The sequence below is a fragment of the Phyllobates terribilis genome, unplaced genomic scaffold (genome assembly GCF_046119375.1).
Source record: "Phyllobates terribilis strain yellow unplaced genomic scaffold, ASM4611937v1 Scaffold_341__1_contigs__length_2033592, whole genome shotgun sequence".
Classification (NCBI taxonomy): Eukaryota; Metazoa; Chordata; class Amphibia; order Anura; family Dendrobatidae; genus Phyllobates; species Phyllobates terribilis.
Window position 1 is genome coordinate 822,232 of NW_027363101.1, and position 25,798 is coordinate 848,029.

The 25,798-nt window shown below is 44.7% G+C and overlaps 16 non-coding genes and 1 pseudogene across 16 annotated transcripts; all 17 read left to right on the forward strand.

The window, feature by feature from the left end:
* Window positions 1-155: 155 nt before the first annotated feature.
* LOC141221996 (U2 spliceosomal RNA) lies at window positions 156-346 on the forward strand. The gene has a single exon (XR_012289907.1). It is a non-coding gene; the product is annotated as a U2 spliceosomal RNA (small nuclear RNA).
* Window positions 347-1,470: 1,124 nt separating this feature from the next.
* LOC141222012 (U2 spliceosomal RNA) lies at window positions 1,471-1,661 on the forward strand. Its single transcript, XR_012289922.1, has one exon. It is a non-coding gene; the product is annotated as a U2 spliceosomal RNA (small nuclear RNA).
* A 1,036-nt stretch (window positions 1,662-2,697) lies between these two features.
* On the forward strand, window positions 2,698-2,888 carry LOC141222019 (U2 spliceosomal RNA). The gene has a single exon (XR_012289929.1). It is a non-coding gene; the product is annotated as a U2 spliceosomal RNA (small nuclear RNA).
* Window positions 2,889-4,005: 1,117 nt separating this feature from the next.
* On the forward strand, window positions 4,006-4,147 carry LOC141222077 (U2 spliceosomal RNA; annotated as a pseudogene).
* A 524-nt stretch (window positions 4,148-4,671) lies between these two features.
* On the forward strand, window positions 4,672-4,853 carry LOC141222054 (U2 spliceosomal RNA). Its single transcript, XR_012289960.1, has one exon. It is a non-coding gene; the product is annotated as a U2 spliceosomal RNA (small nuclear RNA).
* Window positions 4,854-5,983: 1,130 nt separating this feature from the next.
* LOC141222123 (U2 spliceosomal RNA) lies at window positions 5,984-6,174 on the forward strand. The gene has a single exon (XR_012289994.1). It is a non-coding gene; the product is annotated as a U2 spliceosomal RNA (small nuclear RNA).
* Window positions 6,175-7,297: 1,123 nt separating this feature from the next.
* Window positions 7,298-7,488, forward strand: LOC141222124 (U2 spliceosomal RNA). Its single transcript, XR_012289995.1, has one exon. It is a non-coding gene; the product is annotated as a U2 spliceosomal RNA (small nuclear RNA).
* Window positions 7,489-13,595: 6,107 nt separating this feature from the next.
* LOC141222059 (U2 spliceosomal RNA) lies at window positions 13,596-13,789 on the forward strand. Its single transcript, XR_012289964.1, has one exon. It is a non-coding gene; the product is annotated as a U2 spliceosomal RNA (small nuclear RNA).
* Window positions 13,790-14,910: 1,121 nt separating this feature from the next.
* Window positions 14,911-15,101, forward strand: LOC141222018 (U2 spliceosomal RNA). The gene has a single exon (XR_012289928.1). It is a non-coding gene; the product is annotated as a U2 spliceosomal RNA (small nuclear RNA).
* Window positions 15,102-16,226: 1,125 nt separating this feature from the next.
* LOC141221976 (U2 spliceosomal RNA) lies at window positions 16,227-16,417 on the forward strand. Its single transcript, XR_012289888.1, has one exon. It is a non-coding gene; the product is annotated as a U2 spliceosomal RNA (small nuclear RNA).
* Window positions 16,418-17,537: 1,120 nt separating this feature from the next.
* Window positions 17,538-17,728, forward strand: LOC141222125 (U2 spliceosomal RNA). The gene has a single exon (XR_012289996.1). It is a non-coding gene; the product is annotated as a U2 spliceosomal RNA (small nuclear RNA).
* Window positions 17,729-18,848: 1,120 nt separating this feature from the next.
* Window positions 18,849-19,039, forward strand: LOC141222126 (U2 spliceosomal RNA). Its single transcript, XR_012289997.1, has one exon. It is a non-coding gene; the product is annotated as a U2 spliceosomal RNA (small nuclear RNA).
* A 1,125-nt stretch (window positions 19,040-20,164) lies between these two features.
* On the forward strand, window positions 20,165-20,355 carry LOC141222127 (U2 spliceosomal RNA). Its single transcript, XR_012289998.1, has one exon. It is a non-coding gene; the product is annotated as a U2 spliceosomal RNA (small nuclear RNA).
* A 1,121-nt stretch (window positions 20,356-21,476) lies between these two features.
* LOC141221845 (U2 spliceosomal RNA) lies at window positions 21,477-21,667 on the forward strand. The gene has a single exon (XR_012289764.1). It is a non-coding gene; the product is annotated as a U2 spliceosomal RNA (small nuclear RNA).
* Window positions 21,668-22,786: 1,119 nt separating this feature from the next.
* Window positions 22,787-22,977, forward strand: LOC141221846 (U2 spliceosomal RNA). The gene has a single exon (XR_012289765.1). It is a non-coding gene; the product is annotated as a U2 spliceosomal RNA (small nuclear RNA).
* A 1,115-nt stretch (window positions 22,978-24,092) lies between these two features.
* On the forward strand, window positions 24,093-24,283 carry LOC141221847 (U2 spliceosomal RNA). The gene has a single exon (XR_012289766.1). It is a non-coding gene; the product is annotated as a U2 spliceosomal RNA (small nuclear RNA).
* Window positions 24,284-25,402: 1,119 nt separating this feature from the next.
* On the forward strand, window positions 25,403-25,593 carry LOC141221848 (U2 spliceosomal RNA). Its single transcript, XR_012289767.1, has one exon. It is a non-coding gene; the product is annotated as a U2 spliceosomal RNA (small nuclear RNA).
* The last annotated feature ends 205 nt before the right edge of the window (window positions 25,594-25,798 follow it).

A 25,798-nucleotide genomic window follows, 5' to 3' on the forward strand; every position in this document is an offset into this window, starting at 1 on the left:
CGTGGATTGCAGCAGCAGCAAGCCGAAAAGTGCAGGCATGTGAGGGATCTAGAGGTTGACAGCATGTCTTCTTAACGGGAGTCCAGGTGGCCATCTCCACAAATGGACTTTTCAGAATCCTTGGGTGGCACCGTAGTCGGAAACCAATTCTGGTTATCGCTTCTCGGCCTTTTGGCTAAGATCAAGTGTAGTATCTGTTCTTATCAGTTTAATATCTGATACGTTCCCTATCTGGGGACCATATATTAAATGGATTTTTAGAACAGGGAGATGGAAAAAGAGCTTGCTCTGTCCACTCCACGCATTGACCTGGTATTGCAGTATCTCCAGGACCGGTGCACCCCTTCTTTAATGCAGTTTCTAAAATCAGAAAGAATTGAATTCAATGCTTTTTGTTCATTTTGCTTGTTTGTCGGATTTTGGGATGGACTCTTTGGCTTTGCTTTTCTTCTCCTCATTGGATTTTTCATGTTAAAAGTTGCAGAAGCCAGATGACAAGCTCATTTTGGTTCAACTTCAGCAACTGTGCATTGCATTGCCATGTAATGTAATGTAATGCAATGCTATCTATCTAGCTCTCCCTCTATACTTCCTTTTGGATAAACAGACATATTAGGCAAGCATTTTGGAGCTTTCACCTAAATAACTACAGGTGGTGAGATAAGCTGCACAATATAATTGACCTTTCAGTATATTGTTGCACACACACCATCTATTTAGCAAATGCCCTTGTTATCAACAGCAGCCTTTTAAACTCACCTGAGCTAACAGGTATGTGAGCTGGTTACTCTGCTGCGCTTAAAATTTCTTTTTTGGTTTGCTACAATGCCTTTTCTGAAACGTTGTCTCCCTCTGCTGGAACACTGACTTCTTTCATTTAATGCCTGCAGACTATAAAAGAGAAACCAACCCAAAAAGTTTGGTTGATTAGTCTGTGGCATTCTTTTAAACTGTTGCTTATGGCGGTCTTTGTGAGCTTCTCAGTGACATTCAGCCATCCAGGTATCCCGCCTGCAGTAGACGGAATGTGGCAATGGAACGCTGGCTGCGCGTGTCATAATAGGCTCTGAGCCTTTATATACCTGCGCACAGCAGCAGCCACCTTCAGTCTGCTGCTGGACAGCCAGCAGCAGCAGCAGCAGGAGAGGTAATTAATCAGCAACCCTCCTGCTAAGGGTAGACAGCTGCTCGTTCCACCCCCCCCCCCCCCGCCTTAATTGGTTCTCCTCCCTTCCAACGGTGTTGAGGCGGGTGGGAACAGCCGGGGGTTGAGGGTACTGTGCTAAAAGAGGTGGAGTTATGCAGATCTAAAACGCGTGGATTGCAGCAGCAGCAAGCCGAAAAGTGCAGGCATGTGAGGGATCTAGAGGTTGACAGCATGTCTTCTTAACGGGAGTCCAGGTGGCCATCTCCACAAATGGACTTTTCAGAATCCTTGGGTGGCACCGTAGTCGGAAACCAATTCTGGTTATCGCTTCTCGGCCTTTTGGCTAAGATCAAGTGTAGTATCTGTTTTTATCAGTTTAATATCTGATACGTCCCCTATCTGGGGACCATATATTAAATGGATTTTTAGAACAGGGAGATGGAAAAAGAGCTTGCTCTGTCCACTCCACGCATTGACCTGGTATTGCAGTATCTCCAGGACCGGTGCACCCCTTCTTTAATGCAGTTTCTAAAATCAGAAAGAATTGAATTCAATGCTTTTTGTTCATTTTGCTTGTTTGTCGGATTTTGGGATGGACTCTTTGGCTTTGCTTTTCTTCTCCTCATTGGATTTTTCATGTTAAAAGTTGCAGAAGCCAGATGACAAGCTCATTTTGGTTCAACTTCAGCAACTGTGCATTGCATTGCCATGTAATGTAATGTAATGCAATGCTATCTATCTAGCTCTCCCTCTATACTTCCTTTTGGATAAACAGACATATTAGGCAAGCATTTTGGAGCTTTCACCTAAATAACTACAGGTGGTGAGATAAGCTGCACAATATAATTGACCTTTCAGTATATTGTTGCACACACACCATCTATTTAGCAAATGCCCTTGTTATCAACAGCAGCCTTTTAAACTCACCTGAGCTAACAGGTATGTGAGCTGGTTACTCTGCTGCGCTTAAAATTTCTTTTTTGGTTTGCTACAATGCCTTTTCTGAAACGTTGTCTCCCTCTGCTGGAACACTGACTTCTTTCATTTAATGCCTGCAGACTATAAAAGAGAAACCAACCCAAAAAGTTTGGTTGATTAGTCTGTGGCATTCTTTTAAACTGTTGCTTATGGCGGTCTCTGTGAGCTTCTCAGTGACATTCAGCCATCCAGGTATCCCGCCTGCAGTAGACGGAATGTGGCAATGGAACGCTGGCTGCGCGTGTCAAAGAGGTAATTAATCAGCAACCCTCCTGCTAAGGGTAGACAGCTGCTCGTTCCACCCCCCCCCCCGCCTTAATTGGTTCTCCTCCCTTCCAACGGTGTTGAGGCGGGTGGGAACAGCCGGGGGTTGAGGGTACTGTGCTAAAAGAGGTGGAGTTATGCAGATCTAAAACGCGTGGATTGCAGCAGCAGCAAGCCGAAAAGTGCAGGCATGTGAGGGATCTAGAGGTTGACAGCATGTCTTCTTAACGGGAGTCCAGGTGGCCATCTCCACAAATGGACTTTTCAGAATCCTTGGGTGGCACCGTAGTCGGAAACCAATTCTGGTTATCGCTTCTCAGCCTTTTGGCTAAGATCAAGTGTAGTATATGTTCTTATCAGTTTAATATCTGATACGTCCCCTATCTGGGGACCATATATTAAATGGATTTTTAGAACAGGGAGATGGAAAAAGAGCTTGCTCTGTCCACTCCACGCATTGACCTGGTATTGCAGTATCTCCAGGACCGGTGCACCCCTTCTTTAATGCAGTTTCTAAAATCAGAAAGAATTGAATTCAATGCTTTTTGTTCATTTTGCTTGTTTGTCGGATTTTGGGATGGACTCTTTGGCTTTGCTTTTCTTCTCCTCATTGGATTTTTCATGTTAAAAGTTGCAGAAGCCAGATGACAAGCTCATTTTGGTTCAACTTCAGCAACTGTGCATTGCATTGCCATGTAATGTAATGTAATGCAATGCTATCTATCTAGCTCTCCCTCTATACTTCCTTTTGGATAAACAGACATATTAGGCAAGCATTTTGGAGCTTTCACCTAAATAACTACAGGTGGTGAGATAAGCTGCACAATATAATTGACCTTTCAGTATATTGTTGCACACACACCATCTATTTAGCAAATGCCCTTGTTATCAACAGCAGCCTTTTAAACTCACCTGAGCTAACAGGTATGTGAGCTGGTTACTCTGCTGCGCTTAAAATTTCTTTTTTGGTTTGCTACAATGCCTTTTCTGAAACGTTGTCTCCCTCTGCTGGAACACTGACTTCTTTCATTTAATGCCTGCAGACTATAAAAGAGAAACCAACCCAAAAAGTTTGGTTGATTAGTCTGTGGCATTCTTTTAAACTGTTGCTTATGGCGGTCTCTGTGAGCTTCTCAGTGACATTCAGCCATCCAGGTATCCCGCCTGCAGTAGACGGAATGTGGCAATGGAACGCTGGCTGCGCGTGTCATAATAGGCTCTGAGCCTTTATATACCTGCGCACAGCAGCAGCCACCTTCAGTCTGCTGCTGGACAGCCAGCAGCAGCAGCAGGAGAGGTAATTAATCAGCAACCCTCCTGCTAAGGGTAGACAGCTGCTCGTTCCACCCCCCCCCCGCCTTAATTGGTTCTCCTCCCTTCCAACGGTGTTGAGGCGGGTGGGAACAGCCGGGGGTTGAGGGTACTGTGCTAAAAGAGGTGGAGTTATGCAGATCTAAAACGCGTGGATTGCAGCAGCAGCAAGCCGAAAAGTGCAGGCATGTGAGGGATCTAGAGGTTGACAGCATGTCTTCTTAACGGGAGTCCAGGTGGCCATCTCCACAAATGGACTTTTCAGAATCCTTGGGTGGCACCGTAGTCGGAAACCAATTCTGGTTATCGCTTCTCGGCCTTTTGGCTAAGATCAAGTGTAGTATCTGTTTGGCTAAGATCAAGTGTAGTATCTTTTGAAAAGGCAGTTTGTCCTTGGGCTGCCCTAGTAAATTGATGCATATTACACACTGGTTTGGTGCACTTGTTAGTACGCCAGGTGGCTCATAGAGTTATCTGATGGAAAACATGGCCCTCCAGGATCGAAGTCACTAGGCTGGGTAAGTGTGAGTGCTTTGGAGCAATGTGCCCCAGGAGTAGGCGCCCTGGTGGGAGTCCAAGCTTACTGGGACTGGGAACCCCAGAAAGACTTGGCTTCGTAGCACGCCGCACCTTTGCCAATCATACTTTCTGAGCAACCCCCCCTATTCCTGGCCTCCGGGCTAGGAAGGGGAATTTTTATAAACCCGGTCGGAGGTCCGGTCAGCTTTGGGCTGAGAAACCAACACAGGCTCCAGCTCCACTAGGGTGGCAGCCTAGATGGAAGCTGGGAGCACGAAAACGGCTCTTCTCCGGCTTCGGCTAGGGAGAGCATCGGAGATCCCTGACCCTCGCTGTGGCCTTCTGGCTCGGAGGGATGGGGATGGTTTATTGGGGACCCTCTCCTCCGGGAAGGGTCCACATGAATCCTCGCCTCGTGCGCTGTTTTGGTGTGACTTCGGTCACATTTTTCAGTGCCTTGGATGCAGCTTCAATCAAAAAATCTGTTCTTATGAGTTTAATATCTGATACGTCCCCTATCTGGGGACCATATATTAAATGGATTTTTAGAACAGGGAGATGGAAAAAGAGCTTGCTCTGTCCACTCCACGCATTGACCTGGTATTGCAGTATCTCCAGGACCGGTGCACCCCTTCTTTAATGCAGTTTCTAAAATCAGAAAGAATTGAATTCAATGCTTTTTGTTCATTTTGCTTGTTTGTCGGATTTTGGGATGGACTCTTTGGCTTTGCTTTTCTTCTCCTCATTGGATTTTTCATGTTAAAAGTTGCAGAAGCCAGATGACAAGCTCATTTTGGTTCAACTTCAGCAACTGTGCATTGCATTGCCATGTAATGTAATGTAATGCAATGCTATCTATCTAGCTCTCCCTCTATACTTCCTTTTGGATAAACAGACATATTAGGCAAGCATTTTGGAGCTTTCACCTAAATAACTACAGGTGGTGAGATAAGCTGCACAATATAATTGACCTTTCAGTATATTGTTGCACACACACCATCTATTTAGCAAATGCCCTTGTTATCAACAGCAGCCTTTTAAACTCACCTGAGCTAACAGGTATGTGAGCTGGTTACTCTGCTGCGCTTAAAATTTCTTTTTTGGTTTGCTACAATGCCTTTTCTGAAACGTTGTCTCCCTCTGCTGGAACACTGACTTCTTTCATTTAATGCCTGCAGACTATAAAAGAGAAACCAACCCAAAAAGTATGGTTGATTAGTCTGTGGCATTCTTTTAAACTGTTGCTTATGGCGGTCTCTGTGAGCTTCTCAGTGACATTCAGCCATCCAGGTATCCCGCCTGCAGTAGACGGAATGTGGCAATGGAACGCTGGCTGCGCGTGTCATAATAGGCTCTGAGCCTTTATATACCTGCGCACAGCAGCAGCCACCTTCAGTCTGCTGCTGGACAGCCAGCAGCAGCAGCAGCAGGAGAGGTAATTAATCAGCAACCCTCCTGCTAAGGGTAGACAGCTGCTCGTTCCAACCCCCCCCCCCCCCCCCCCGCCTTAATTGGTTCTCCTCCCTTCCAACGGTGTTGAGGCGGGTGGGAACAGCCGGGGGTTGAGGGTACTGTGCTAAAAGAGGTGGAGTTATGCAGATCTAAAACGCGTGGATTGCAGCAGCAGCAAGCCGAAAAGTGCAGGCATGTGAGGGATCTAGAGGTTGACAGCATGTCTTCTTAACGGGAGTCCAGGTGGCCATCTCCACAAATGGACTTTTCAGAATCCTTGGGTGGCACCGTAGTCGGAAACCAATTCTGGTTATCGCTTCTCGGCCTTTTGGCTAAGATCAAGTGTAGTATCTGTTCTTATCAGTTTAATATCTGATACGTCCCCTATCTGGGGACCATATATTAAATGGATTTTTAGAACAGGGAGATGGAAAAAGAGCTTGCTCTGTCCACTCCACGCATTGACCTGGTATTGCAGTATCTCCAGGACCGGTGCACCCCTTCTTTAATGCAGTTTCTAAAATCAGAAAGAATTGAATTCAATGCTTTTTTGTTCATTTTGCTTGTTTGTCGGATTTTGGGATGGACTCTTTGGCTTTGCTTTTCTTCTCCTCATTGGATTTTTCATGTTAAAAGTTGCAGAAGCCAGATGACAAGCTCATTTTGGTTCAACTTCAGCAACTGTGCATTGCATTGCCATGTAATGTAATGTAATGCAATGCTATCTATCTAGCTCTCCCTCTATACTTCCTTTTGGATAAACAGACATATTAGGCAAGCATTTTGGAGCTTCCACCTAAATAACTACAGGTGGTGAGATAAGCTGCACAATATAATTGACCTTTCAGTATATTGTTGCACACACACCATCTATTTAGCAAATGCCCTTGTTATCAACAGCAGCCTTTTAAACTCACCTGAGCTAACAGGTATGTGAGCTGGTTACTCTGCTGCGCTTAAAATTTCTTTTTTGGTTTGCTACAATGCCTTTTCTGAAACGTTGTCTCCCTCTGCTGGAACACTGACTTCTTTCATTTAATGCCTGCAGACTATAAAAGAGAAACCAACCCAAAAAGTTTGGTTGATTAGTCTGTGGCGTTCTTTTAAACTGTTGCTTATGGCGGTCTCTGTGAGCTTCTCAGTGACATTCAGCCATCCAGGTATCCCGCCTGCAGTAGACGGAATGTGGCAATGGAACGCTGGCTGCGCGTGTCATAATAGGCTCTGAGCCTTTATATACCTGCGCACAGCAGCAGCCACCTTCAGTCTGCTGCTGGACAGCCAGCAGCAGCAGCAGCAGGAGAGGTAATTAATCAGCAACCCTCCTGCTAAGGGTAGACAGCTGCTCGTTCCACCCCCCCCCCCCGCCTTAATTGGTTCTCCTCCCTTCCAACGGTGTTGAGGCGGGTGGGAACAGCCGGGGGTTGAGGGTACTGTGCTAAAAGAGGTGGAGTTATGCAGATCTAAAACGCGTGGATTGCAGCAGCAGCAAGCCGAAAAGTGCAGGCATGTGAGGGATCTAGAGGTTGACAGCATGTCTTCTTAACGGGAGTCCAGGTGGCCATCTCCACAAATGGACTTTTCAGAATCCTTGGGTGGCACCGTAGTCGGAAACCAATTCTGGTTATCGCTTCTCGGCCTTTTGGCTAAGATCAAGTGTAGTATCTGTTCTTATCAGTTTAATATCTGATACGTCCCCTATCTGGGGACCATATATTAAATGGATTTTTAGAACAGGGAGATGGAAAAAGAGCTTGCTCTGTCCACTCCACGCATTGACCTGGTATTGCAGTATCTCCAGGACCGGTGCACCCCTTCTTTAATGCAGTTTCTAAAATCAGAAAGAATTGAATTCAATGCTTTTTGTTCATTTTGCTTGTTTGTCGGATTTTGGGATGGACTCTTTGGCTTTGCTTTTCTTCTCCTCATTGGATTTTTCATGTTAAAAGTTGCAGAAGCCAGATGACAAGCTCATTTTGGTTCAACTTCAGCAACTGTGCATTGCATTGCCATGTAATGTAATGTAATGCAATGCTATCTATCTAGCTCTCCCTCTATACTTCCTTTTGGATAAACAGACATATTAGGCAAGCATTTTGGAGCTTTCACCTAAATAACTACAGGTGGTGAGATAAGCTGCACAATATAATTGACCTTTCAGTATATTGTTGCACACACACCATCTATTTAGCAAATGCCCTTGTTATCAACAGCAGCCTTTTAAACTCACCTGAGCTAACAGGTATGTGAGCTGGTTACTCTGCTGCGCTTAAAATTTCTTTTTTGGTTTGCTACAATGCCTTTTCTGAAACGTTGTCTCCCTCTGCTGGAACACTGACTTCTTTCATTTAATGCCTGCAGACTATAAAAGAGAAACCAACCCAAAAAGTTTGGTTGATTAGTCTGTGGCATTCTTTTAAACTGTTGCTTATGGCGGTCTCTGTGAGCTTCTCAGTGACATTCAGCCATCCAGGTATCCCGCCTGCAGTAGACAGAATGTGGCAATGGAACGCTGGCTGCGCGTGTCATAATAGGCTCTGAGCCTTTATATACCTGCGCACAGCAGCAGCCACCTTCAGTCTGCTGCTGGACAGCCAGCAGCAGCAGCAGCAGGAGAGGTAATTAATCAGCAACCCTCCTGCTAAGGGTAGACAGCTGCTCGTTCCACCCCCCCCCCCCGCCTTAATTGGTTCTCCTCCCTTCCAACGGTGTTGAGGCGGGTGGGAACAGCCGGGGGTTGAGGGTACTGTGCTAAAAGAGGTGGAGTTATGCAGATCTAAAACGCGTGGATTGCAGCAGCAGCAAGCCGAAAAGTGCAGGCATGTGAGGGATCTAGAGGTTGACAGCATGTCTTCTTAACGGGAGTCCAGGTGGCCATCTCCACAAATGGACTTTTCAGAATCCTTGGGTGGCACCGTAGTCGGAAACCAATTCTGGTTATCGCTTCTCGGCCTTTTGGCTAAGATCTTGTATCTGGTCAGAAGGATCCTAGAGTGTCTCCCCCTCGGCCTTGCAGCACCGCCACTTAGGTGGCTTAAGCTGCCTGCTGCTATTGGGGGGGGTCCAGAGGAAACGAGAGGTGATAATGGGTGTCAAGATTCGCTATGCCGGGACCGATGATATTCGGGTCAAAAATGCTTTTCGCATTGATATTGAGGAGTCAAGGAGGAATTTCTTTAACCTGCTGTTCTTGGTGGAAGTCGTCATCTTCAAGATTTTGAATGTTGGTCGTGGAGACATCATTTGTCTACAGGAGTTCCCAAAGAATGGCCGGTACGTTTTGGTCCTTGATCGTATGGCAGCTTGCCAGAATCTTTTCAAGACTCTAAAGGATCAGCAAGCCTTGGATCATCCGGCTCTTGAAGGGCTTACATTCACGGTATTGTATACTAAGGGGGAAGTGCCAGTTGTTGTGTTTATGCACAACCCCCTTGTGGATGTGGAGGACATTACTAGATTCCTGAACCGTCATTGCAGCTATGTGTCCTACTCACACAAGGTGAGGAATGAGGTGGGCTTGTGGACTGGCAAACACAAGTTTTTTGTACGGTTCCAGGAAGACCCCCAGGGACCTGGGGGTATCCACTACCCTCCCCTCAGTTTTGCCATCGGGAGGGATAGAGGGTATATGTATTTTCCCGGTGCTCCGCGTTTTTGCAGGAAGTGTAAATCCTTTGGACACTACCAAGAGGACTGCACGGTGGAGAAGTTTTGTGGGAAATGCAATAAAGAAGGTCATCTGGCAATGGAATGTACTAACTCCATGGTCTGTAATGCGTGTGGGGAGGAGGGACACGCTTTCAAGGACTGTCCCCATCGTTCCAGGTCATATGCAGAGGCCGTGTCCCCACGTCCTAGTACTGCCGCCACTATTGGTGAGGCGATTGAGGCAGTAAGGGACTTCATGGAAGTGATGGAGGAAGCACCTGATCCTGCTGGTGGAAGCGCTGTTAAGATGGAGCCTGCAGATATGTCAATTCTGCTTGATGTGAGTGGTGAGGGAGAAGTGAGCGGTTCACTCTCCACAACGCCGGTGTTGGCTTTGGAAAGCTCAGAGGCCATTCAAGAAGGTGGTGGTGGCCAGGGTGACTTCACCGGGGCTGTGGTGAGGCCCCCTGATGAGGACTCTGATGTGTCTTCTGCAAAGAAGTTCCGACCAGATATTTCACCTGCCAGTATTGGGAGCATCAGCCCCTTAAGTGATAGGAGCTATCCCGAGAGCTACAGTGCCTCTCCTAGGAGGTCTTTTTTGGAGGAGGGGGCCAGCATTCTGTGCTTAACATCAGGAATCGAGTTTCAAGACGAGAAAGGTTGACTCTTCGGTGGGGGGTATGTTCTTTTTTACCAAATATGGTTAAAAAATGGGCTCCAACGTGGGCTGTAGTGTACTGTCAGTAAATGTAAGGCTTATAAAATCTAAGCCTAGAAGATTGGCTATACTGGAAGAACTAAAAAATCTTGGAGCAAATATCTACTGTCTGCAAGAGTGCGGAATTGAAGAGTCACCTCCTGAAAAGGGCTGGGTATATGGGCATAGCATTTGGTCAGGTTCAATGACAAACAAAAATGATGGTGTGGGGATTTTGTTGGGGAATAGGGATTTAAGTTTTGAAAATTATATGGTGGTGGAGCCAGGTCGTTGTATAATGGCAGTGGTTAAGGGGAGAGGGTGGAGGGTGAAAATTGTTAACATGTATTGTCCAATTAACAAAGGGGATAGGTTAGCACTATTAGAGAAAATACGTTTTTTTTTGCCTGGAAGGATTCCAATATTATTAGTTGGTGATTTCAATTGTGTTTCTGAAGGGGAAATTGATGTCACGGGTAAGGTCCTTAATCAAATTACATCTGATTTTTCTTTTTTAGATGCAGCGGAATTTTTGAGTAAGCCACCACCGGCCACATATAGAGCTGATAGGGGAGGAATAGTGTCCAGGATTGACCGCATGCTGTATACAAATAGAGGTTTGGTGTGTAAATTTTTTAAACAGCATGTTTTTTCTTTCACAGACCATGAATGTTTGTGGGGTATGTTTGAAGGTGATAAAAAAATGGTGCATGGTGTTGGGGTATGGAAGCTAAATGTTAGGTTGTTAGAGGATGTTAGGGTTATGAGAGACTTCGAAAGTAAGTATGAATGGTGGAGGTCTAGGAAAAATAATTTTGTGGATGTGACTGTATGGTGGGATTGGGTGAAAGTGGAAATTAAGAATTTTTTTAGGAGGTGGGGTTATAAAAAAGCAGCAATTGAAAGAGGCAGATTTAAAGATTTAAATATGAGGATTGAGTGGTTACATAAAATGAGTATGAAAGGAATTGATGTTAGTGATCAACTCAGAGGAGCGAGAGATGAGATGAAGCGTGTTTTGGAAAAGCGTGGGAAGGAAATTATTTTTAGGACGAGAGTTGAGCATTTGGATATGGATGAGAAGTGTACGAGGTACTTTTTTAAAAAAATGTGCAGTAAGAAAGATGAGTTGGATGAGGTTGAAAATGATAATGGTATGACTGTGGTTGGAATGGAAGTGTTGGATGAGGTACATAGTTTCTATAGTAGTTTATTTGAGTCTAAATGGGTGGATGGGGGTTTGAAAGAGCATGTGTTAGGTATGTTGGAGAGTCAGCTTGAATCAGGGGAACGTGAGTGTTTGAGTGAGGATATTGTTTTTGATGAGGTTAAAAAGGCGGTGGATGGTGCGAAAAAGAATAAAACACCTGGGAAAGATGGGTTGCCTGTGGAGTTTTATGTAAAAGCATGGGATGTGATTGGTGTTGATTTTGTGGAGGTATGTCAATATATGTGGATGAATGGTGTACTTTGTAATTCCATGAAAGAAGGAGTAGTTGTTTTACTATATAAGAAGGGTGAGAAAAAGAATTTGCGTAATTGGAGGCCGATTACATTACTCAATGCAGATTACAAAGTCTTTAGCAAAATTCTGGCTAACCGTATGCGTGGGGTGATTGGAAGTGTGGTTGGTGTTGATCAAGTGTGCGCGGTGCCAGGTAGGTGTATGACTGATAACCTCTTGTTGTTGAGGGACGTAATTGGAGATTGTATGTTTAGGAAGGGGAAATGTATGGTTTTTTGTGTGGATTTTGAGAAAGCTTTTGATAGAGTGTCGCATGCGTTTATGTTTGAGGTGTTAGTTAGGATGGGTTTTCCTAGTGTTTTTGTGAAGGCGATAAGGTGTTTGTATGATGGTGTGGTGAGTGAAGTGTTAGTGAATGGATGTTTGAGTGAGAAGGTGTGCATAAAATCAGGGGTCAGGCAGGGGTGTCCGTTGTCCCCTGTCCTGTTTATAAGTGTGATTGAGCCCCTGTTGTGCATGATTCGGAAAGAGAAAGTGATGAATGGTCTTCTAATCCCAGGGAGTGGTGGAAAGACTGTAAAGGTAATGGGGTATATGGACGATGTTGTTGTGGTGAGTGATAATATGGCTGCTATGAATCGAGCAAGGTTGCTTTTAGATTTCTTTTGTGGTGCATCTGGTTTTAGGGTGAATTGGGGGAAGTGTAGCTTTAAGTGTTTTGGGGATTCGAGTGTTAGGATGGATGGTGTGATATGTGAAGAAGGTGCTATTAAGGTTCTGGGGGTGTGGTTTAACAAAGATCTGAAAGGGAATGAGAGTTGGGATGAATGCGGTAAGAGGATTGAACAAAAGTTAAATTTTTGGAGGTTGCGGGACTTGACATTGTCAGGCAAAGTCCTTATTATTAAGTCAGTGATTCTTCCTATGTTACTTTTTGTGTCCGTGGTTTTTCCAGCCCCTTATAGGGGTTTTAGGCGGATTGAGAAGCTAATTTTTACGTTTTATTGGGGAAGTAAGATGGAAAAACTTAAAAGGGAATATTTGTGTAAGTTACGTGAACATGGGGGAATGGATTTCCCAAATTTTGAAATTTGTCTTGGTTTAAATTATATTAAAACAGTGGTTGTTCTGTTAGGTAGGGATAACAAGACGGCTTTTATGATTAAATATATGGCTGGATGGATGTTGTTTGGGTTGAAATGGATGAGAAGGGATGCAAGAGTGCCTGTTTCGTTTAAATGTCCAGTGTGGTATGAGTTTGTTGAAAAATTTGTTGTCAAGCATGATTTGTTGGATGTTCCTATGGGTGATTTCAAAGTGATAAGGAATGTAAGGAGAAGGATGCGAGTTAGAGAGTTTGAATGTAACATTAGGGGCTTGAGATCGAGTGAAGCGTTGTGTGTATGGAGGAACCTGAGTATAAAAGGAATATCGAATAGGCAGCGTGATATCGTATGGATGAGTTTGCATGAGATTTTGCCTGTGAGAGAGGTACAGAAGAGGAGGGATCTGATTAGAACAGAGGTATGTCCGAGGGATGGATGTGGGGCGAGTGAAACTGTTATGCATTTGGTTTGGAATTGTGATTATGCTCAGAGTGTTTGGAAGGGAGTGGGTGGTTTATGCAAGGAACTAGCGGGCGTGAATTTTATAAATTGGAGAGTGGTAATGTTTGGGATGGGTGCAAGTAGCCGGGTGAAAGAGAGATTGTTGTGGTTGATAATGGCATGTGTAATAGAAAGTCTGTGGGACGTTAGGAATTTGTGTTTATTTAAAAGGAAAATAATCTCAGTTAATAATTGTGTTAGGATGGTTTTGTCAAGGTTATACATAGTTTATTTATGGGACAGCAGTGGCGGTGGTGGCTTTGATTCAGAAGGTTTTTGGAAAGTCAAAAAATGGAGGTCACTGGTAAAGTACGAGTAAGTCCTTGTTTAAGTGTTGTGATCTGTCTTTTTTTATGATAATGGTATGTTTTACAGTTTTTTGTCCATTCAAAAGGTATTACAACTGTTTCAGTATAAAGTTATAAATATGAAATAAAGAAAGTACCATTATGATGTAAGACTGGGCAACGTAGTATGAGTTTTTATACTATTGATTGTTGCTTGAAAAATTTTACTGAATGGTATAAAAAAAAAAAAAAAAAAAATCTGTTCTTATCAGTTTAATATCTGATACGTCCCCTATCTGGGGACCATATATTAAATGGATTTTTAGAACAGGGAGATGGAAAAAGAGCTTGCTCTGTCCACTCCACGCATTGACCTGGTATTGCAGTATCTCCAGGACCGGTGCACCCCTTCTTTAATGCAGTTTCTAAAATCAGAAAGAATTGAATTCAATGCTTTTTGTTCATTTTGCTTGTTTGTCGGATTTTGGGATGGACTCTTTGGCTTTGCTTTTCTTCTCCTCATTGGATTTTTCATGTTAAAAGTTGCAGAAGCCAGATGACAAGCTCATTTTGGGTCAACTTCAGCAACTGTGCATTGCATTGCCATGTAATGTAATGTAATGCAATGCTATCTATCTAGCTCTCCCTCTATACTTCCTTTTGGATAAACAGACATATTAGGCAAGCATTTTGGAGCTTTCACCTAAATAACTACAGGTGGTGAGATAAGCTGCACAATATAATTGACCTTTCAGTATATTGTTGCACACACACCATCTATTTAGCAAATGCCCTTGTTATCAACAGCAGCCTTTTAAACTCACCTGAGCTAACAGGTATGTGAGCTGGTTACTCTGCTGCGCTTAAAATTTCTTTTTTGGTTTGCTACAATGCCTTTTCTGAAACGTTGTCTCCCTCTGCTGGAACACTGACTTCTTTCATTTAATGCCTGCAGACTATAAAAGAGAAACCAACCCAAAAAGTTTGGTTGATTAGTCTGTGGCATTCTTTTAAACTGTTGCTTATGGCGGTCTCTGTGAGCTTCTCAGTGACATTCAGCCATCCAGGTATCCCGCCTGCAGTAGACGGAATGTGGCAATGGAACGCTGGCTGCGCGTGTCATAATAGGCTCTGAGCCTTTATATACCTGCGCACAGCAGCAGCCACCTTCAGTCTGCTGCTGGACAGCCAGCAGCAGCAGCAGCAGGAGAGGTAATTAATCAGCAACCCTCCTGCTAAGGGTAGACAGCTGCTCGTTCCACCCCCCCCCCCGCCTTAATTGGTTCTCCTCCCTTCCAACGGTGTTGAGGCGGGTGGGAACAGCCGGGGGTTGAGGGTACTGTGCTAAAAGAGGTGGAGTTATGCAGATCTAAAACGCGTGGATTGCAGCAGCAGCAAGCCGAAAAGTGCAGGCATGTGAGGGATCTAGAGGTTGACAGCATGTCTTCTTAACGGGAGTCCAGGTGGCCATCTCCACAAATGGACTTTTCAGAATCCTTGGGTGGCACCGTAGTCGGAAACCAATTCTGGTTATCGCTTCTCGGCCTTTTGGCTAAGATCAAGTGTAGTGTCTGTTCTTATCAGTTTAATATCTGATACGTCCCCTATCTGGGGACCATATATTAAATGGATTTTTAGAACAGGGAGATGGAAAAAGAGCTTGCTCTGTCCACTCCACGCATTGACCTGGTATTGCAGTATCTCCAGGACCGGTGCACTCCTTCTTTAATGCAGTTTCTAAAATCAGAAAGAATTGAATTCAATGCTTTTTGTTCATTTTGCTTGTTTGTCGGATTTTGGGATGGACTCTTTGGCTTTGCTTTTCTTCTCCTCATTGGATTTTTCATGTTAAAAGTTGCAGAAGCCAGATGACAAGCTCATTTTGGTTCAACTTCAGCAACTGTGCATTGCATTGCCATGTAATGTAATGTAATGCAATGCTATCTATCTAGCTCTCCCTCTATACTTCCTTTTGGATAAACAGACATATTAGGCAAGCATTTTGGAGCTTTCACCTAAATAACTACAGGTGGTGAGATAAGCTGCACAATATAATTGACCTTTCAGTATATTGTTGCACACACACCATCTATTTAGCAAATGCCCTTGTTATCAACAGCAGCCTTTTAAACTCACCTGAGCTAACAGGTATGTGAGCTGGTTACTCTGCTGCGCTTAAAATTTCTTTTTTGGTTTGCTACAATGCCTTTTCTGAAACGTTGTCTCCCTCTGCTAGAACACTGACTTCTTTCATTTAATGCCTGCAGACTATAAAAGAGAAACCAACCCAAAAAGTTTGGTTGATTAGTCTGTGGCATTCTTTTAAACTGTTGCTTATGGCGGTCTCTGTGAGCTTCTCAGTGACATTCAGCCATCCAGGTATCCCGCCTGCAGTAGACGGAATGTGGCAATGGAACGCTGGCTGCGCGTGTCATAATAGGCTCTGAGCCTTTATATACCTGCGCACAGCAGCAGCCACCTTCAGTCTGCTGCTGGACAGCCAACAGCAGCAGCAGCAGCAGGAGAGGTAATTAATCAGCAACCCTCCTGCTAAGGGTAGACAGCTGCTCGTTCCACCCCCCCCCCCCGCCTTAATTGGTTCTCCTCCCTTCCAACGGTGTTGAGGCGGGTGGGAACAGCCGGGGGTTGAGGGTACTGTGCTAAAAGAGGTGGAGTTATGCAGATCTAAAACGCGTGGATTGCAGCAGCAGCAAGCCGAAAAGTGCAGGCATGTGAGGGATCTAGAGGTTGACAGCATGTCTTCTTAACGGGAGTCCAGGTGGCCATCTCCACAAATGGACTTTTCAGAATCCTTGGGTGGCACCGTAGTCGGAAACCAATTCTGGTTATCGCTTCTCGGCCTTTTGGCTAAGATCAAGTGTAGTATCTGTTCTTATCAGTTTAATATCTGATACGTCCCCTATCTGGGGACCATATATTAAATGGATTTTTAGAACAGGGAGATGGAAAAAGAGCTTGCTCTGTCCACTCCATGCATTGACCTGGTATTGCAGTATCTCCAGGACCGGTGCACCCCTTCTTTAATGCAGTTTCTAAAATCAGAAAGAATTGAATTCAATGCTTTTTGTTCATTTTGCTTGTTTGTCGGATTTTGGGATGGACTCTTTGGCTTTGCTTTTCTTCTCCTCATTGGATTTTTCATGTTAAAAGTTGCAGAAGCCAGATGACAAGCTCATTTTGGTTCAACTTCAGCAACTGTGCATTGCATTGCCATGTAATGTAATGTAATGCAATGCTATCTATCTAGCTCTCCCTCTATACTTCCTTTTGGATAAACAGACATATTAGGCAAGCATTTTGGAGCTTTCACCTAAATAACTACAGGTGGTGAGATAAGCTGCACAATATAATTGACCTTTCAGTATATTGTTGCACACACACCATCTATTTAGCAAATGCCCTTGTTATCAACAGCAGCCTTTTAAACTCACCTGAGCTAACAGGTATGTGAGCTGGTTACTCTGCTGCGCTTAAAATTTCTTTTTTGGTTTGCTACAATGCCTTTTCTGAAACGTTGTCTCCCTCTGCTGGAACACTGACTTCTTTCATTTAATGCCTGCAGACTATAAAAGAGAAACCAACCCAAAAAGTTTGGTTGATTAGTCTGTGGCATTCTTTTAAACTGTTGCTTATGGCGGTCTCTGTGAGCTTCTCAGTGACATTCAGCCATCCAGGTATCCCGCCTGCAGTAGACGGAATGTGGCAATGGAACGCTGGCTGCGCGTGTCATAATAGGCTCTGAGCCTTTATATACCTGCGCACAGCAGCAGCCACCTTCAGTCTGCTGCTGGACAGCCAACAGCAGCAGCAGCAGGAGAGGTAATTAATCAGCAACCCTCCTGCTAAGGGTAGACAGCTGCTCGTTCCACCCCCCCCCCGCCTTAATTGGTTCTCCTCCCTTCCAACGGTGTTGAGGCGGGTGGGAACAGCCGGGGGTTGAGGGTACTGTGCTAAAAGAGGTGGAGTTATGCAGATCTAAAACGCGTGGATTGCAGCAGCAGCAAGCCGAAAAGTGCAGGCATGTGAGGGATCTAGAGGTTGACAGCATGTCTTCTTAACGGGAGTCCAGGTGGCCATCTCCACAAATGGACTTTTCAGAATCCTTGGGTGGCACCGTAGTCGGAAACCAATTCTGGTTATCGCTTCTCGGCCTTTTGGCTAAGATCAAGTGTAGTATCTGTTCTTATCAGTTTAATATCTGATACGTCCCCTATCTGGGGACCATATATTAAATGGATTTTTAGAACAGGGAGATGGAAAAAGAGCTTGCTCTGTCCACTCCACGCATTGACCTGGTATTGCAGTATCTCCAGGACCGGTGCACCCCTTCTTTAATGCAGTTTCTAAAATCAGAAAGAATTGAATTCAATGCTTTTTGTTCATTTTGCTTGTTTGTCGGATTTTGGGATGGACTCTTTGGCTTTGCTTTTCTTCTCCTCATTGGATTTTTCATGTTAAAAGTTGCAGAAGCCAGATGACAAGCTCATTTTGGTTCAACTTCAGCAACTGTGCATTGCATTGCCATGTAATGTAATGTAATGCAATGCTATCTATCTAGCTCTCCCTCTATACTTCCTTTTGGATAAACAGACATATTAGGCAAGCATTTTGGAGCTTTCACCTAAATAACTACAGGTGGTGAGATAAGCTGCACAATATAATTGACCTTTCAGTATATTGTTGCACACACACCATCTATTTAGCAAATGCCCTTGTTATCAACAGCAGCCTTTTAAACTCACCTGAGCTAACAGGTATGTGAGCTGGTTACTCTGCTGCGCTTAAAATTTCTTTTTTGGTTTGCTACAATGCCTTTTCTGAAACGTTGTCTCCCTCTGCTGGAACACTGACTTCTTTCATTTAATGCCTGCAGACTATAAAAGAGAAACCAACCCAAAAAGTTTGGTTGATTAGTCTGTGGCATTCTTTTAAACTGTTGCTTATGGCGGTCTCTGTGAGCTTCTCAGTGACATTCAGCCATCCAGGTATCCCGCCTGCAGTAGACGGAATGTGGCAATGGAACGCTGGCTGCGCGTGTCATAATAGGCTCTGAGCCTTTATATACCTGCGCACAGCAGAAGCCACCTTCAGTCTGCTGCTGGACAGCCAGCAGCAGCAGCAGCAGGAGAGGTAATTAATCAGCAACCCTCCTGCTAAGGGTAGACAGCTGCTCGTTCTACCCCCCCCCCGCCTTAATTGGTTCTCCTCCCTTCCAACGGTGTTGAGGCGGGTGGGAACAGCCGGGGGTTGAGGGTACTGTGCTAAAAGAGGTGGAGTTATGCAGATCTAAAACGCGTGGATTGCAGCAGCAGCAAGCCGAAAAGTGCAGGCATGTGAGGGATCTAGAGGTTGACAGCATGTCTTCTTAACGGGAGTCCAGGTGGCCATCTCCACAAATGGACTTTTCAGAATCCTTGGGTGGCACCGTAGTCGGAAACCAATTCTGGTTATCGCTTCTCGGCCTTTTGGCTAAGATCAAGTGTAGTATCTGTTCTTATCAGTTTAATATCTGATACGTCCCCTATCTGGGGACCATATATTAAATGGATTTTTAGAACAGGGAGATGGAAAAAGAGCTTGCTCTGTCCACTCCACGCATTGACCTGGTATTGCAGTATCTCCAGGACCGGTGCACCCCTTCTTTAATGCAGTTTCTAAAATCAGAAAGAATTGAATTCAATGCTTTTTGTTCATTTTGCTTGTTTGTCGGATTTTGGGATGGACTCTTTGGCTTTGCTTTTCTTCTCCTCATTGGATTTTTCATGTTAAAAGTTGCAGAAGCCAGATGAAAAGCTCATTTTGGTTCAACTTCAGCAACTGTGCATTGCATTGCCATGTAATGTAATGTAATGCAATGCTATCTATCTAGCTCTCCCTCTATACTTCCTTTTGGATAAACAGACATATTAGGCAAGCATTTTGGAGCTTTCACCTAAATAACTACAGGTGGTGAGATAAGCTGCACAATATAATTGACCTTTCAGTATATTGTTGCACACACACCATCTATTTAGCAAATGCCCTTGTTATCAACAGCAGCCTTTTAAACTCACCTGAGCTAACAGGTATGTGAGCTGGTTACTCTGCTGCGCTTAAAATTTCTTTTTTGGTTTGCTACAATGCCTTTTCTGAAACGTTGTCTCCCTCTGCTGGAACACTGACTTCTTTCATTTAATGCCTGCAGACTATAAAAGAGAAACCAACCCAAAAAGTTTGGTTGATTAGTCTGTGGCATTCTTTTAAACTGTTGCTTATGGCGGTCTCTGTGAGCTTCTCAGTGACATTCAGCCATCCAGGTATCCCGCCTGCAGTAGACGGAATGTGGCAATGGAACGCTGGCTGCGCGTGTCATAATAGGCTCTGAGCCTTTATATACCTGCGCACAGCAGCAGCCACCTTCAGTCTGCTGCTGGACAGCCAGCAGCAGCAGCAGCAGGAGAGGTAATTAATCAGCAACCCTCCTGCTAAGGGTAGACAGCTGCTCGTTCCACCCCCCCCCCCCCCCGCCTTAATTGGTTCTCCTCCCTTCCAACGGTGTTGAGGCGGGTGGGAACAGCCGGGGGTTGAGGGTACTGTGCTAAAAGAGGTGGAGTTATGCAGATCTAAAACGCGTGGATTGCAGCAGCAGCAAGCCGAAAAGTGCAGGCATGTGAGGGATCTAGAGGTTGACAGCATGTCTTCTTAATGGGAGTCCAGGTGGCCATCTCCACAAATGGACTTTTCAGAATCCTTGGGTGGCACCGTAGTCGGAAACCAATTCTGGTTATCGCTTCTCGGCCTTTTGGCTAAGATCAAGTGTAGTATCTGTTCTTATCAGTTTAATATCTGATACGTCCCCTATCTGGGGACCATATATTAAATGGATTTTTAGAACAGGGAGATGGAAAAAGAGCTTGCTCTGTCCACTCCACGCATTGACCTGGTATTGCAGTATCTCCAGGACCGGTGCACCCCTTCTTTAATGCAGTTTCTAAAATCAGAAAGAATTGAATTCAATGCTTTTTGTTCATTTTGCTTGTTTGTCGGATTTTGGGATGGACTCTTTGGCTTTGCTTTTCTTCTCCTCATTGGATTTTTCATGTTAAAAGTTGCAGAAGCCAGATGACAAGCTCATTTTGGTTCAACTTCAGCAACTGTGCATTGCATTGCCATGTAATGTAATGTAATGCAATGCTATCTATCTAGCTCTCCCTCTATACTTCCTTTTGGATAAACAGACATATTACGCAAGCATTTTGGAGCTTTCACCTAAATAACTACAGGTGGTGAGATAAGCTGCACAATATAATTGACCTTTCAGTATATTGTTGCACACACACCATCTATTTAGCAAATGCCCTTGTTATCAACAGCAGCCTTTTAAACTCACCTGAGCTAACAGGTATGTGAGCTGGTTACTCTGCTGCGCTTAAAATTTCTTTTTTGGTTTGCTACAATGCCTTTTCTGAAACGTTGTCTCCCTCTGCTGGAACACTGACTTCTTTCATTTAATGCCTGCAGACTATAAAAGAGAAACCAACCCAAAAAGTTTGGTTGATTAGTCTGTGGCATTCTTTTAAACTGTTGCTTATGGCGGTCTCTGTGAGCTTCTCAGTGACATTCAGCCATCCAGGTATCCCGCCTGCAGTAGACGGAATGTGGCAATGGAACGCTGGCTGCGCGTGTCATAATAGGCTCTGAGCCTTTATATACCTGCGCACAGCAGCAGCCACCTTCAGTCTGCTGCTGGACAGCCAGCAGCAGCAGCAGCAGGAGAGGTAATTAATCAGCAACCCTCCTGCTAAGGGTAGACAGCTGCTCGTTCCACCCCCCCCCCCGCCTTAATTGGTTCTCCTCCCTTCCAACGGTGTTGAGGCGGGTGGGAACAGCCGGGGGTTGAGGGTACTGTGCTAAAAGAGGTGGAGTTATGCAGATCTAAAACGCGTGGATTGCAGCAGCAGCAAGCCGAAAAGTGCAGGCATGTGAGGGATCTAGAGGTTGACAGCATGTCTTCTTAACGGGAGTCCAGGTGGCCATCTCCACAAATGGACTTTTCAGAATCCTTGGGTGGCACCGTAGTCGGAAACCAATTCTGGTTATCGCTTCTCGGCCTTTTGGCTAAGATCAAGTGTAGTATCTGTTCTTATCAGTTTAATATCTGATACGTCCCCTATCTGGGGACCATATATTAAATGGATTTTTAGAACAGGGAGATGGAAAAAGAGCTTGCTCTGTCCACTCCACGCATTGACCTGGTATTGCAGTATCTCCAGGACCGGTGCACCCCTTCTTTAATGCAGTTTCTAAAATCAGAAAGAATTGAATTCAATGCTTTTTGTTCATTTTGCTTGTTTGTCGGATTTTGGGATGGACTCTTTGGCTTTGCTTTTCTTCTCCTCATTGGATTTTTCATGTTAAAAGTTGCAGAAGCCAGATGACAAGCTCATTTTGGTTCAACTTCAGCAACTGTGCATTGCATTGCCATGTAATGTAATGTAATGCAATGCTATCTATCTAGCTCTCCCTCTATACTTCCTTTTGGATAAACAGACATATTAGGCAAGCATTTTGGAGCTTTCACCTAAATAACTACAGGTGGTGAGATAAGCTGCACAATATAATTGACCTTTCAGTATATTGTTGCACACACACCATCTATTTAGCAAATGCCCTTGTTATCAACAGCAGCCTTTTAAACTCACCTGAGCTAACAGGTATGTGAGCTGGTTACTCTGCTGCGCTTAAAATTTCTTTTTTGGTTTGCTACAATGCCTTTTCTGAAACGTTGTCTCCCTCTGCTGGAACACTGACTTCTTTCATTTAATGCCTGCAGACTATAAAAGAGAAACCAACCCAAAAAGTTTGGTTGATTAGTCTGTGGCATTCTTTTAAACTGTTGCTTATGGCGGTCTCTGTGAGCTTCTCAGTGACATTCAGCCATCCAGGTATCCCGCCTGCAGTAGACGGAATGTGGCAATGGAACGCTGGCTGCGCGTGTCATAATAGGCTCTGAGCCTTTATATACCTGCGCACAGCAGCAGCCACCTTCAGTCTGCTGCTGGACAGCCAGCAGCAGCAGCAGCAGGAGAGGTAATTAATCAGCAACCCTCCTGCTAAGGGTAGACAGCTGCTCGTTCCACCCCCCCCCGCCTTAATTGGTTCTCCTCCCTTCCAACGGTGTTGAGGCGGGTGGGAACAGCCGGGGGTTGAGGGTACTGTGCTAAAAGAGGTGGAGTTATGCAGATCTAAAACGCGTGGATTGCAGCAGCAGCAAGCCGAAAAGTGCAGGCATGTGAGGGATCTAGAGGTTGACAGCATGTCTTCTTAACGGGAGTCCAGGTGGCCATCTCCACAAATGGACTTTTCAGAATCCTTGGGTGGCACCGTAGTCGGAAACCAATTCTGGTTATCGCTTCTCGGCCTTTTGGCTAAGATCAAGTGTAGTATCTGTTCTTATCAGTTTAATATCTGATACGTCCCCTATCTGGGGACCATATATTAAATGGATTTTTAGAACAGGGAGATGGAAAAAGAGCTTGCTCTGTCCACTCCACGCATTGACCTGGTATTGCAGTATCTCCAGGACCGGTGCACCCCTTCTTTAATGCAGTTTCTAAAATCAGAAAGAATTGAATTCAATGCTTTTTGTTCATTTTGCTTGTTTGTCGGATTTTGGGATGGACTCTTTGGCTTTGCTTTTCTTCTCCTCATTGGATTTTTCATGTTAAAAGTTGCAGAAGCCAGATGACAAGCTCATTTTGGTTCAACTTCAGCAACTGTGCATTGCATTGCCATGTAATGTAATGCAATGCTATCTATCTAGCTCTCCCTCTATACTTCCTTTTGGATAAACAGACATATTAGGCAAGCATTTTGGAGCTTTCACCTAAATAACTACAGGTGGTGAGATAAGCTGCACAATATAATTGACCTTTCAGTATATTGTTGCACACACACCATCTATTTAGCAAATGCCCTTGTTATCAACAGCAGCCTTTTAAACTCACCTGAGCTAACAGGTATGTGAGCTGGTTACTCTGCTGCGCTTAAAATTTCTTTTTTGGTTTGCTACAATGCCTTTTCTGAAACGTTGTCTCCCTCTGCTGGAACACTGACTTCTTTCATTTAATGCCTGCAGACTATAAAAGAGAAACCAACCCAAAAAGTTTGGTTGATTAGTCTGTGGCATTCTTTTAAACTGTTGCTTATGGCGGTCTCTGTGAGCTTCTCAGTGACATTCAGCCATCCAGGTATCCCGCCTGCAGTAGACGGAATGTGGCAATGGAACGCTGGCTGCGCGTGTCATAATAGGCTCTGAGCCTTTATATACCTGAGCACAGCAGCAGCCACCTTCAGTCTGCTGCTGGACAGCCAGCAGCAGCAGCAGCAGGAGAGGTAATTAATCAGCAACCCTCCTGCTAAGGGTAGACAGCTGCTCGTTCCACCCCCCCCCCGCCTTAATTGGTTCTCCTCCCTTCCAACGGTGTTGAGGCGGGTGGGAACAGCCGGGGGTTGAGGGTACTGTGCTAAAAGAGGTGGAGTTATGCAGATCTAAAACGCGTGGATTGCAGCAGCAGCAAGCCGAAAAGTGCAGGCATGTGAGGGATCTAGAGGTTGACAGCATGTCTTCTTAACGGGAGTCCAGGTGGCCATCTCCACAAATGGACTTTTCAGAATCCTTGGGTGGCACCGTAGTCGGAAACCAATTCTGGTTATCGCTTCTCGGCCTTTTGGCTAAGATCAAGTGTAGTATCTGTTCTTATCAGTTTAATATCTGATACGTCCCCTATCTGGGGACCATATATTAAATGGATTTTTAGAACAGGGAGATGGAAAAAGAGCTTGCTCTGTCCACTCCACGCATTGACCTGGTATTGCAGTATCTCCAGGACCGGTGCACCCCTTCTTTAATGCAGTTTCTAAAATCAGAAAGAATTGAATTCAATGCTTTTTGTTCATTTTGCTTGTTTGTCGGATTTTGGGATGGACTCTTTGGCTTTGCTTTTCTTCTCCTCATTGGATTTTTCATGTTAAAAGTTGCAGAAGCCAGATGACAAGCTCATTTTGGTTCAACTTCAGCAACTGTGCATTGCATTGCCATGTAATGTAATGTAATGCAATGCTATCTATCTAGCTCTCCCTCTATACTTCCTTTTGGATAAACAGACATATTAGGCAAGCATTTTGGAGCTTTCACCTAAATAACTACAGGTGGTGAGATAAGCTGCACAATATAATTGACCTTTCAGTATATTGTTGCACACACACCATCTATTTAGCAAATGCCCTTGTTATCAACAGCAGCCTTTTAAACTCACCTGAGCTAACAGGTATGTGAGCTGGTTACTCTGCTGCGCTTAAAATTTCTTTTTTGGTTTGCTACAATGCCTTTTCTGAAACGTTGTCTCCCTCTGCTGGAACACTGACTTCTTTCATTTAATGCCTGCAGACTATAAAAGAGAAACCAACCCAAAAAGTTTGGTTGATTAGTCTGTGGCATTCTTTTAAACTGTTGCTTATGGCGGTCTCTGTGAGCTTCTCAGTGACATTCAGCCATCCAGATATCCCGCCTGCAGTAGACGGAATGTGGCAATGGAACGCTAGCTGCGCGTGTCATAATAGGCTCTGAGCCTTTATATACCTGCGCACAGCAGCAGCCACCTTCAGTCTGCTGCTGGACAGCCAGCAGCAGCAGCAGCAGGAGAGGTAATTAATCAGCAACCCTCCTGCTAAGGGTAGACAGCTGCTCGTTCCACCCCCCCCCGCCTTAATTGGTTCTCCTCCCTTCCAACGGTGTTGAGGCGGGTGGGAACAGCCGGGGGTTGAGGGTACTGTGCTAAAAGAGGTGGAGTTATGCAGATCTAAAACGCGTGGATTGCAGCAGCAGCAAGCCGAAAAGTGCAGGCATGTGAGGGATCTAGAGGTTGACAGCATGTCTTCTTAACGGGAGTCCAGGTGGCCATCTCCACAAATGGACTTTTCAGAATCCTTGGGTGGCACCGTAGTCGGAAACCAATTCTGGTTATCGCTTCTCGGCCTTTTGGCTAAGATCAAGTGTAGTATCTGTTCTTATCAGTTTAATATCTGATACGTCCCCTATCTGGGGACCATATATTAAATGGATTTTTAGAACAGGGAGATGGAAAAAGAGCTTGCTCTGTCCACTCCACGCATTGACCTGGTATTGCAGTATCTCCAGGACCGGTGCACCCCTTCTTTAATGCAGTTTCTAAAATCAGAAAGAATTGAATTCAATGCTTTTTGTTCATTTTGCTTGTTTGTCGGATTTTGGGATGGACTCTTTGGCTTTGCTTTTCTTCTCCTCATTGGATTTTTCATGTTAAAAGTTGCAGAAGCCAGATGACAAGCTCATTTTGGTTCAACTTCAGCAACTGTGCATTGCATTGCCATGTAATGTAA